Below are 12868 nucleotides of genomic sequence, written 5' to 3'. Positions count from 1 at the left end.
GAAGGCCAATTGATTCCACGTCTGCAGGCTGCACTTTACTGACGATATGTACAAACAATCAAAGTGCACAAAAAGCATCGGCCCAGAATTCTTCGCAAATTGCTTCCAAAAGCAATTCCGACTCAAATTTTGGTGAGTAGTGGACGATGCATTTGTTATGTTTGTTGGTATGTAGGACAATGGTCTGTATAAATCTGTATTCTCTATGATCTCTCGATTTATTTAAAGTAGTGTATTGAAAAGGTAACTTCATGAACGGTTTAGAGTTTTTAGTGTTTATTTTCATCAAAGTTGTATTACTCAAGTTTCCATAGTTATCAGAATTTAAAGTGTGTTCACTTTAGTATACTTTATGCCCGTTTTCTGCAGCCTCTAATAAATCAGTGAAATGTGACCCTCAGTAAAAATGTCCTTAGTGCCCTTTAAAAGCTGTATAATGTTTTTGAAATGTGTTGGTTGACATGTCCTTTAAGTAGAGCACACTGATGGAAGCACGGACCCTCACCAGTGACGAAATCACAGACACGTCTAGTATCCCAATGGTCAGCTCTACTGACTTGCACAAAGTGATATTTTAGAGTGTTGGATGTGGCCACATTTCTAATATTGATTAATATTTTCCATTGTATTATTTTCTGACAATGTACTGAAAATGAAGGAGCAAGATTCTGCATCAATTACTTTTCTGGAGTCAACATCAACCTCACTCGCCTATCAAGTCATTATATTGTACTCGCCCTTTATATGCAAATGAACTACGTGCATGTGTTCTGCTTGGAATTTCAACATATTGAAAATTATTGTGTATAGTATTGGTCATTTACACAGTGTTATGTATGGGTGTCTCTCTGTATGTACCATCATCTGCATCTCATTTTTTCAGTTTAATTTAGCTTTTTCATTGGTATTAAAACAAGTACTGGAGTGTTTGGGAGTGTTCTATGTGGCTGACCCTCTGCTGGATTGCTGTGCAGTAACTCTACTACCTCTACCTTTTGAGAGGAGGAGCTTCGTGATAAAACCATTACCTCCACGCGGAGCGTAGCGCAGTGTTTGGGAGTGTTCGGGAGAGTTCGGTGAGAGGCCGGTGTACTCCGTACTCCCGAACTTCTGCAGTAATGGACCCGAATCACACACCCGGGTTTAACCTCCGGACCCCTGTTTCCAGAGCACGGTTACGGAGACTTCACTCCGCCCCCGCGCAATCAGACCGCTACATACTCAGTCATGAAACATCATCTGCAGCGACAGATCAGCGCAACGATGCGAGAGATTCCGGAGACTCCATCGATCAAACGGTATGTAAATATGTTGAAGGAGGGGATGGAGCCGCGCCCTTTTTAGAGGTCTTGATTAACACTAACATTCAAAATGTGCATGAATGTGTTAGCGATCCTACTTCACTACGGAAAGTTGGCTCCTCGAAGGGGGATGACGACATTCAGTTTGGATCTTGCAGAGGATGTCTTTTGTCTGTTCTGCACTCCACTGAAGCGACTAATAAGATACCCCTAACTCCCCCCCCCTTTCTCACTGTACCCTCGTCCGTGTCCCCTGTAAGGGCTGTTGCCTGCGAGCCGGCTGGCTCTACGCTTGCTCCTCCTACCGCTGCGGCTCCAGTGCTATCGCTAGGGTCGGCTAGCTATCGCACGCAGTCCGGGGGAGGACGCGGTGATCCCGACAAGTGCCATTGTGCGTGTGTATTAGAAGAGCCACGAGCCAGCAAGACGATGTCGTCTGTCGAGAAAGTGGAGGGCGCGGATGCGGATAGCCTAACGCAACATCCTGGTGAGGCTATGAATTCCTCGAACGATAAGCTAGATGATACCCATCATGAGCATTTATGGCACGTAAATACCGCAATCACTGCGCAAACAACCTCGCACACGCATCTCCCCCCATCTGCCATCCTCGACCGGGCGATCGCCAGTAACGACATTAATGACCTCTATAAGCTGCTGTCTAAGCCACTCACAGCTCCTCCTCCTTCACTCAGAGTGCTAGCCTGGAGAGTCATCCAGAAAGGCAACGAAGAAAAGAAAACAATTAATCTAGAGATAAGCAAAAAGGCTCACCAATCTCTGCGAGATAATAGCCCAAGTCAAGCGAACCCGAGTCAAGCTAGTGTTATCTCTGTGCCTTGCTCCGAAAAAGATGGACTAACGAGCTTATCAATGATCCTGCGAACTGAAAACCCCACACACAATAGCTGGAATCCTGAGCGCGATCTTCATATAGGGGAACCTGATCATCTGTCTAAGGAGTCTCTGCTTATAGAGTATAACCCCCAAGGCGAAAACCGGCAAGAAAGGCGAAATTCGCTATTCCTGGCTGACAAGCTACTCAAAGACCTTAAAACTCTAAACGCAAAAATGATTCCGTCACCATCCATGAGGATTGAAAAACAAATAAATGGTTTCACTGAAAAAACAAAAAACGCCGTATGTCAGAAAGACAGTGGCATTGTAAGTTGTGAGAACCAAGAAGAGATAAGAGCAGTCCCTCGAAGCTTGCAACAAAACATTTATCGCCCCAACAAAAGGCGAAGAGTAACGTCAAGCGTAGCACCCATTGCGTGCTCACAGAAGCGATTAAAAGCAGGTGATTACCCACAAAGGAAACAATGCTCTACACAAAGTAGAGTCATTCAGCATAAAACACAAGGAAACCTGAAACCGATCTTAACACCATCTGACTCAAGTGACTCAAGTGATGATTCCTTTTCCGACTCAGAGTACGAAAGCCCAATAAAAGGCCCGTATAAACGGAGACTCCCAACCCATAACAAAAACAGACTAAGGAGCCCAAAAGCAAGAAGTGACCTACAAACAGAATGTTTTGATCTAGTTGAACAAGTGATAAATCAGCTGAGACCTAACATCATCTCTGCACTAACAATCACAGTTGCTCCATTAATAAAACTATGAGCATCTGAGTGAAAGTCTGAAAGATCAAATCTCGCTCCTGGGATCAGTAAATGCAAAATTAATAAATATGGATTCGGAGCAGAAACTAATGAAAAATCAAATTGTAAATAACACCAGTAACAACGAGGCCTTTGTTGAACAAATAAAGGAGCAACTAAAAAATAGTGCTGATGATAAACGCCTCTTAGCGGAACTAGCAAGAGAAGCAATTCTGATTCTAAAAAATCAACAAATGACAAACGAAGAAAATTGTGAGCTACGAGTTGTGGATGGAGTTACTCCGTGTAATGCAAAAACAAGAAAGACCTCCCAGCGCTACCAAAACCATAAAACACAAACGAATCCAAGAGCGGAAACAACTCATGAAACTGATTTAATTCTAGCAACAACAGTAAACACTGAGCCATCACGTGTCGAAGCTACAAACAGCTTGGATAACATGTTTGAAAACTCTATTGTGATGATACCAGAACCGAATGTTATTGACCTTGAAGTGATCGAGGAGCCGATGGACACGATTGTGTCTGATGTAGTCGCAAGTCTCGAGCATCAAATGGGAACGACAGTACCCGATGAGAACAGCCTTCAGCAACTAATACCAAAACACACTGAGAAAAAGGAAAAATTTGCTATTTTCGACAAAACTAGAAGAGAAAGCTCACTCAAAGAATGCGCAATCAAAACAACTACTGCAAAACAGACTAAGAAATCAAAAAACATGCCAAACAAAAGGAAAGCAAACAACAAAAACGTGAACAATTTTCTAAGAAATATTAAATCCTTGAATGTGACAATTCAAACTGATTCAAATAAACTACCATCAATGGATAAGATCCCTGAGCAGAGAATTCCACTAACCCAAGTAAGAGGTGCAGAAAAGAACGAAGAAAAACAAGTCTTGACAATCGATTGTGACGATGAGGAGGACAAACGAATGATAGAAGAACTAGCCAATTTATCAACTTATGAATCAATTGATGGCGACCTGATACTTAATCAAGAAAGCGCAAGTGATGAGAATCTGTTGACAGGGTCGCCTATTAGTAATGAAGATCCAAGCAACCTCCCTGAAAAAATAAAATCATCAAGAATATGTATAATCGAAGAGTCACCAGAAAAGAGAGAAAAATGTCTAACCCAATCTCAGACTTCCGACGACATAACACATATAACAAAAAGGCATATGACCTTAGACGAAAGATGGGCCATAGGAAACTTACATCTCAATGAGAAATCGGCCGATGTCAAGAACAAACAACAAACTTTAAAAACATCTACACGAGAACCATGCCCCGAAAAAGAAGTGAACATCAAATCGATACTATTAACGAAGGAACGGGATCTAACCCGTCATGAAGAGGCACAAGACTCCTGGAGACAAGACAAAAGAGTATCGTTCAAGAAACAAGAACCGCTGACGAAAAAAAAGCAGAACATAATGTCTAATTTTTGCATACTCTTAGAGAGAAAGCTCTTATCGAATGATGGCCTGATCCTGAACAGATATAACGTGCTTCAACTCTTGAACCATCTTCCTCGACTTCGTGCCGTAACAACTAACGACATTAAAACTGTCGAATTTATTCACGAAGACACTACTGACCGTGTGCTATTGCACATTCATTCTCGTGCAATTAGAGATATAATTGTTGAACACTCATTGGACCTTGATGACCTGGGTTTTGCGATATCAGAGCCGTTGAAGGAGCAATCTTATTCCGATGATAAAATCCTTAAACCAGAAACCAATAAAAAATCTGTAGAACAGAAGGACCAAAGATGTACCAAATCTCCTCAAACCTTGGAAAAATACCTAAATGCAAGAAAATTTGAAGAAAAATCAGATGTGTCCAGAGAAGACGGGGTCCCTAGCCAAATCAAAAAACAAATAAAAATCACATTTGATTGTCATAAGAATGAAAACTACTCAAAAGGTTCGAGTGTCAGCAATCCTGAGCATAAGGTAGATGAAACCTGCTGGAAATGGGTAGCCAAGTCCTTAAATTCCAAAGAGTACCAATAACGCCAGCAAGAAATTATATCTTCATCTTTACAGGTTGGCGTATGGAATACAAGAGGTTTCACGCACCTGTTTAACAATAGTTTAGGGTGCCTTAAACCACTACATATCATCTGCCTGCAAGAAACATGGCTTCTGAATGAACCAGTTGTGGGAGGTTACGAAATTGCCTGGAATCCAGCAATCAGACAGCCAAAAGGAAGACCAATGGCAGGGCTCTTAACACTTGTGAAACAGAACCTAGGTCTCCGAATATTGACGAGCCTAAATGTGACCCCTTATATTCAATATGTGAACGTTACCACAAATTGGAATCTCACGACAAAGGCATCATTGCATATAATAAACCTTTATTGGCAACATGAAGCCTCTGATGAATGGGGGTACCTTGATGCAATAGGGGAACTGTTAGATTCTATTTTATCAAAGGAAGACTATGCTAGAATCATACTGTGCGGTGATCTTAACATGGAACTTCTTAAAACACCGAAATCACTAAGTCAAACAGCAATACCACGGATGCGATCTAAACAAAAAAAAGCCAGTTTAATCCAAGCATGGGAAGAAGAGATGGAAGTAAGAAGCATGATAATGCTAAATGGATGCACGAAAGACGATATACCTCCTATGGCGACATGGAGAAATGCCAATTCAGAATTAATCCTCGATTACTTCTATGTCTCAGAAAATCTAATCGCTGATACCGAATCAATAAAGGTGATTAATATGCAAAACAGTGATCATGCCCTGGTAAGACTTACACTCCGATGCACTAAAAATAATGCACAAGAAACATGGCGTCAAGATGTTACCAGTACTCCAGGCAGAAATCGACTAAAAATAAAAGAACATCAGATCACCTCTATGACAAGAACATTAACAAAGAATCCCACAACAGCCTTGGATCAAATTGAATATATAACCTTACTCCAGGACTTTAGTGAAACCCCTGGCAACGGGAGATTAAATAATTTTAAGAGGCTACACGTTTACGATCAGGAAATAGTGGCAAAGAAACGTGAATTGAGGCAAAAAATTAGAAGGCTGCAAAAACACAGAGATGAGAATTATCTCCACGATATAAAAGACTTGCATAAAATTTATAAAACTTGGCTACGAACACATAAGATTACGATGCTACAGAACGATGCCGAAGAAATGCTCCGAATACTGCGTAGCAAAAATGGAAGGATGTTTTGGGATGTGATAAACAACTTGGCCACACCCCAACAAGCTATTCAGACTAATATGGTGAATGAAGCGACATGGTGTGATCACTTTACTAACCTATTCACCAAGAACACGGATAGCCGCTACGTAGAGCCAAAGCAATCGAAAGCATGGGAGATTACAATTGAGAAAGAAGATATTCTCGATAACATTAAACGGCTAAGTTCATCTAGGGCCCCCGGCCCTGATGGCCTCACAAACTACTCTCTGAAACTACATCCTGATGCATGGGCTGAGTTCTGTTTTATCTTATTCAAAAACATCATCGAAGAAAAAAGAATTCCCACATCGTGGAAAAGAGCAATAATTGTTCCCATCTTCAAGAAGGGATCGCGAACAGATCCGAAAAATTACAGACCGATAGCCCTCATGGACGTTGTTGGAAAGATCTTCGCAACCCAACTACTAGTAAAATTGACTCAGTGGATAAAGGCTGTAGGTCTAGCCGACCCTCGCCAAACTGGCTTTTCTAAAGGAGTGGGCTGTGGGCTGAACATCATGATCATCAATTTGCTGAAAATGGAGGCGATCAGAACAAAATCGAAAGTTTATATGGCCTTTGTGGACCTAGCACACGCCTTTGATGGAATTGATCGAGAGCTATTATGGTCCAAACTCAGTAAATGGGGTTGTCCCTGGAGTCTGCTCGCGGCAATTAAACAACTATATACTGACACTTCCATTACGGTGAGGCTCGACACACAAGGATCACTAACCGATCAAATTAAAACATTGCGAGGAGTAAAGCAGGGCTGCCCTCTTGGTGCAACATTGTTTAATGCCTTTATCTCGGATATTGGAAATGCGTTCGAAACCACCAGATCCTTTGCACCAAAATTGAATAGAATAAAAATTGATTACATTCTATATGCCGATGACATTGTGCTCATGGACCTTACTCCGATTGGGCTACAGAGAAAACTACGAGCTCTCAAAGAGTATACTGATGCAAATGGTCTTGAGATAAATCCTTCTAAATCTGAGGTACTTATATTGCAAAATCTTGTTGGAGCAACTAACAAAAGAAAATTCAACTGGAAACTGGAGAATCAACCGATAACACTTGTAAAAGAAATCCAATACCTCGGTGTAACCATAAATTCCAGTATACAAGACGCAAACATGATTAAGAAAATTCGGCGGAAATGTAATTCATTAACAGCACAAGGAGTCGTACTTAACAAAAAGTACGGGAAATTCACCTTGAAACCGGTCATCGCATTTTATAATTTGAAGGTCATTCCGGCCTTGATCTTTGGTGCAGAAGCCATGTTCGGTTGTCCAGCTGAGACTTGGTCCTGGTGTGAGAACTTCTTCTGGGGAAAGGTACTATCATTGCCGAGGGGGACCCCAACAGCTTGTATTCGCTACGAACTTGGATTAACCTCAATCAACGCAAAGATAATGTGGAACATGTTGTCAATCTACAGGAAGGTCCTGGGAGCTGATGATCTACCACAATATAGAATCCTCCGAAGTGATGATGGTTCATCTAAAGCATCCGTGCTCCAAATGTGGAAACAATCTGGCAAGAACATCCTAACCAAGCTACAAACTGACCAAGAAACACTTCTACAGAACCCAGTTGCCGTTAAAAAAAAACTGTGGGAGCAAGATTGGTGTGAAAACCAAGACAAAAGAGCAACACACAGATGCATGAAGGAAAATGCAACGGAAGAAAGGGCTTATAACACCTTGCCAAAATACCTTCAATTGTTTCCTTGCCATAAAAGAAGATCCTACTATCTTAAATTTCGGATGAACTTATACAAAACTAAATCAATTCTAAAGATACAAAGCAAAAACAAAGACGCCGTTGAGGACTGCAGATTTTGTAAAAAAAAGAAAGAAACGCTCAAACATTTAGTCCTCTTTTGTGAAGACCTAAGAGGTCTAAGAACGGCCTTCTTAGGCTCGGAAATACACAAAAGGCCGACCTTAGATGGTGAAGATTGGTGGAATGTGTTCTCAGTAGGAGTAGACTTCAAACTTATAATTCCTTTAACACTATTTCTAGAGAAATTGGAACTGCAAATGCTACAGTCCCCAGTGACGTAACACATATAGATATTAGCACAACCAGAAAGAAAACAGCCTATTTACCGCTTATTCTGTGTTACGGTTTTAACGTTTATATGCTTCTTTTCTGTTTAGTTTTGTATTTTCTTTTGTTTGTTCTTCCTTCTTTTCTGCTCTAACGCATTTTTCTTTTTTTCTTTTTTTTCTTCTACAATTTTTAAATCTAAGTGGAAAGTCTTGGTTTGAAATATATTTTGGAAAGTTCTTGATTTTTAAAAGTTTGTAGTAAAAAAAAAAAAAAAAAAGTACTATATTATAGGGGGTGCTGGAACTTCGCCTCCAATCACTCCCTCCTTAGCAACAGGTCCAGAGTATGAGTTATGCATACTTAGTTTCCTGGCTAGAATGAAAGTAAATCCTACAAAGGATATACGTTGAGTGTGAAATGCATGTAACCTTGCACGGTTTCACACCTTTCCGATTTTTGTTCTAATGTCACACTTCCTCCCGAATGCAGAATAGATTACAAAACAAACTACTTTTGAAGGCAACATTATAATAACTATACAAGGTGTTCTCAGATCAAGTGCATGTGTCATCTTGGAAGGTTATCAGGTGAAATCTGAAAATGTATATTATGACCAAATCACGTACACTGTTTTCGAGGGTATGTTCATACGAATGTTCCATTTGTGTTGCAACAACAAACCTTGTAGTATATGGTTTGTAATCATTTTAAACTACTTAGTACGGGAGTGCTCTGTGCGATGAAACATTTGACATTTCAGTACGATTGACATTTAATTTTTTTAATTATTATTCTCTCCAAGGAATGTACTCAAGATGTGGAATTTGAAGAGGCACATGGACCAAAAGTATACATAACCTAATATTAAATACAATTCGGCATCACAATGCATTGGGAATACATTTATATAATGTAATGTTTTGGAGTCAGGCAAGTTGCTTATGTTTGTATATATGTACATATGTTTGAGTGGAAATGAAATTTCTTTGATTTAAATCCTATAAAAACGTTCTTTTTTCAGCTTGGTGTTGTGGTCATCAAAGAGAAGGCCACGGTTTCTAAGAAAATTAAGAAAACAAGGATAAAGAACAAACCAGTTTTTTTTGGAGAAGTTTTTAAGAGGATGTATTAGTCATATTATACTTTTAGTTAGAAAAATGTATCTTCTGTATGTGTGCTATACATTGAGTATATTTTTCTATAAATCTGTTAGAGGCCCGGAAGGAAAGGAAGTATAAAGACTCAGACAACAACTGAAACCAAAGATGTCGCTTGCCAAATAGATTTCCCAATGGAGCAACTACAATTTGAGGCGCAGCATGGTCCAGTCAATATTCAGACTCATGATTCATATGTCCAGTGGCTGGAAAATGGATGGAATCTCACCTGCGAACCGTACAAAGTTACCATGGACCATTGCTACTTTGTGCAAACTCGACCCGATGAAACAAGATAATGATGCATTGCAACTGCTCGCAGACCCTTTGACACAATCTACACCTTCTAAAAATGTTTCACCCAACAAACATTCAATGTTAACTGTTTCTCCAATTCATGCAGAATTATCAAAGCCTGAACTAACAGAGGTTGAAGCTACAACACAATTGACTGAGGAATTTGGATAAGATCTCGACCTCAGTTTGCCTAGTTTGAGGCAATTGTCCACCATGCTAGAGATTCTACAAATGATTAAATGTGTTCATGCATCAAGAGGGAACATATGCAGGGAGCCATTGGTGAATATGTCTGGTGTGTTACAAGGCACCAACCTGAAAATCCAGGCCAGCTGTTTTCACCTCCCTAATACATTTTCATGGTCTGCTTAACCGATGCTCGACAAAGTGTCTGCTGGAAATCAACTTTGTTCAGCAGCTTTACTGTTCAGCGGATCGAATTTCAGTAAGAGTTCCAGTTTCTGTCAATTTGTGGGACTTGAGTTCCTTACTAAAACCCAGTACTACAAATATCAAAGGGAATTTTCTTATTCTCCGCCATTAGTCATGCCTAGAAACTCAAAAAGATGTCAATGGACAGTACATTCTCTGGCAAACATTTCAGGCTAGTTAGTGACAGACAGTGTGACAGCCCAGGATTTTCTGCTAAGTACTGCACATACCACTTTCAATACATGGAAAGTAAAACAATTGTGAGTTCGGTCATCGTGCAGGTGTCTGAATGTCCATCGTCTGTGGCCATGGAGAAACATGGTTTCAGTAATCCATCGAACATCTGGAATCCAGGGGAATGCAAATAGGCCTGATAGCCACTGACAGGCACGTTTCAATAGCCAAAGCCATGCGAGAGCAGTTTCCACACATTCGGCATCAATTTGATGTATGGTACATTGCCAAATCAATCAATAAAAAAATTACATCTGTTGCTGGTAAAGAAAGGTTTCGGAAAACCCTAAAGTGGTCTCAGCCTATCAGCAACCATCTTTGGTGGAGCGCCAAAACTTGTGAAGAATCTTAGAAATTCTACTTGAAAAGTAGCGTTCATTGATGCACGATTGTTCCAACGTACACTCATGGATAGAAAACTAAAATTTCCACGAATGTGCACATGCACCTTTATCGAAGGACCAGGAATGCAAGAAGAAGTGGTTGGTGCCATGTTCCCCTCCACACAAAGCACTTGAAAAGATCGTGTATGATAAAATGCTTATAAGAGACCTGAAGGGACTCACCAAATTCTGTCACACTGGAGATTTGGAGGTGTTCCATAATATGTGCCTAAAGTACAGTCCCAAAAGGTTGCATTTCGGCACAGAAGGTATGGAGGCCAGAACAAGACTAGCTGTACTTGCGCACAATGAAAACGTTGGGAGTGAACAAGCGAAAACTGCAGGAACATTTGGGATGCTTAGTTACCTCATGGCCTTTACAAAATGAGGCAAACAATGCGTGGCCAAGCCAATATACCAGGAAATGGATTTTGAATTTGTGAAAGATCTGACATTAACTGTGTTGGCCATGCATTATCATGGAATGGACCCTGATTTTGTTCCAAGGACACATACATTGCCACAAAACTTTGTAAACGAGCCTTGTCCGCCAAAATCAGAACTTGTTGAAAGGTTGACTTCCAGATTTAAATGATTTATAGTGGTCTTTAAAATCTGCTCAATAATATTTTAGATATGTTCCCAATGTTTGGACATTGTACAGAAACAATCTAATGCTATTACACTTGAAATTACAATGCTAGATAATGTATTACAAAGTATTTATTAACACCCATATAATCGGGTTTATGATGCATTGATGTATATCTTTTACCTTTCCTTCATTTATATTGCTTATCCTCTCTCTAGAAGACACATGTCTGGGGCTGCTTTTGGTACTATTGTTCAGAAGAGAATTGCCCTAGCACTTCGGTGCTGGACTGCCCATTTGGGTGGGAGAACCACTGAGGCTTGGTGTCTGTCAAACCCTCTGCTAGACACAAACCCCATTCACACATGCAATCCATGTTCCTGATGGCCTCTGCTATGTAAGATTTTCATAGTAATGATAAATCTTCCTGACCTGTGTCAACCCCAGAACGTTTAGGTTTACTGGTGGATTAGTTTTTCTTATACCTCTGTGTGGGAACCTTTTTCCACACTCGCAGACTGTTTTACTCTTTTGATGGGTGTGATTTTTTTGGCTCGCCAGCGTGTCTTTTAAAATGTATCCTCTTTGACAACTTTTATGCAATAAATGCCTGTTGTTGCTGGGTTGCCCTAGGTGCTCCACTTTTAACTTTCTCGGGCTAAGCTTGAGAGAGCTGCAGATCCCAAGGGTAGAAAGGATCTGTGGATCCCTTTTTCATTCCATTAAGTGAGACCAGCACCCCCCCCATCCACATTATATAAAAGGTTAGCTTGCTTTCCTTAGAAATGTTCTGCCATTCTGTGAATTGGTAGTGCCTCTTCCACACAAGTAATGCTGTTGTTTTCACTTTGTTATTCGTGTTAGGATAATTATATAAGTGTCCCCCAACTGGTTTTTGCTTCCTCTGACTTGCTGTTAGCATGTCCGGAATAAGCCTGCCTTAGGTTTTGCCTACCTACAATAATTTTGAGTCATTCATTGTCATTCACTCACGTTCCCAGCACTCACTATCCTGCCTTCCCTCCAGACCCAAGTCTCCTTCCATATTTAAGTCAGACAGGACATTGCTGCAGGGCCAGGGATCTATGCCCCCCCCCAATGTGCAGAAGAGGACATTACCTGAGGCGTCCTTGGCATTTACATCGACAGAGACGTTCCTGGTGGCTTCCATGGCACCTAACATCAATGGAAAGTCACTATGGTAACACGACACGGACGCAAACTAAGACAGCCTTTGCAAAGGCAGGGTTCAAATAGTCTGTCGTCTTTGGTTCACATGCATTCAGCCCCTGGACACGCCTCCATGATGACGCAGTACGGCAACGGTCACGTGAGGCACTCTTCATCATCATGTGACACCTTCTCCATGGTAACACCATAAAACATCGGATATTCGCACCGGTACATTGCTTCTCAGCTGTGGTTCCGCGCATTTGGCATTTACCTGTTTGAAGTTCTGGCATTCTGCTTTTCTGTTTCTGGACTCGGACCATGTTTCTTGGACTGCCTTTTGCCTTGCCCTTGCTCTGCTGTGTTGCAACGCTTCTGC

The sequence above is a fragment of the Ambystoma mexicanum genome, chromosome 9 (genome assembly GCF_040938575.1).
Source record: "Ambystoma mexicanum isolate Mex_15411 chromosome 9, UKY_AmexF1_1, whole genome shotgun sequence".
Lineage (NCBI taxonomy): Eukaryota > Metazoa > Chordata > Amphibia > Caudata > Ambystomatidae > Ambystoma > Ambystoma mexicanum.
Note: the sequence above shows the minus strand (reverse complement) of the source record.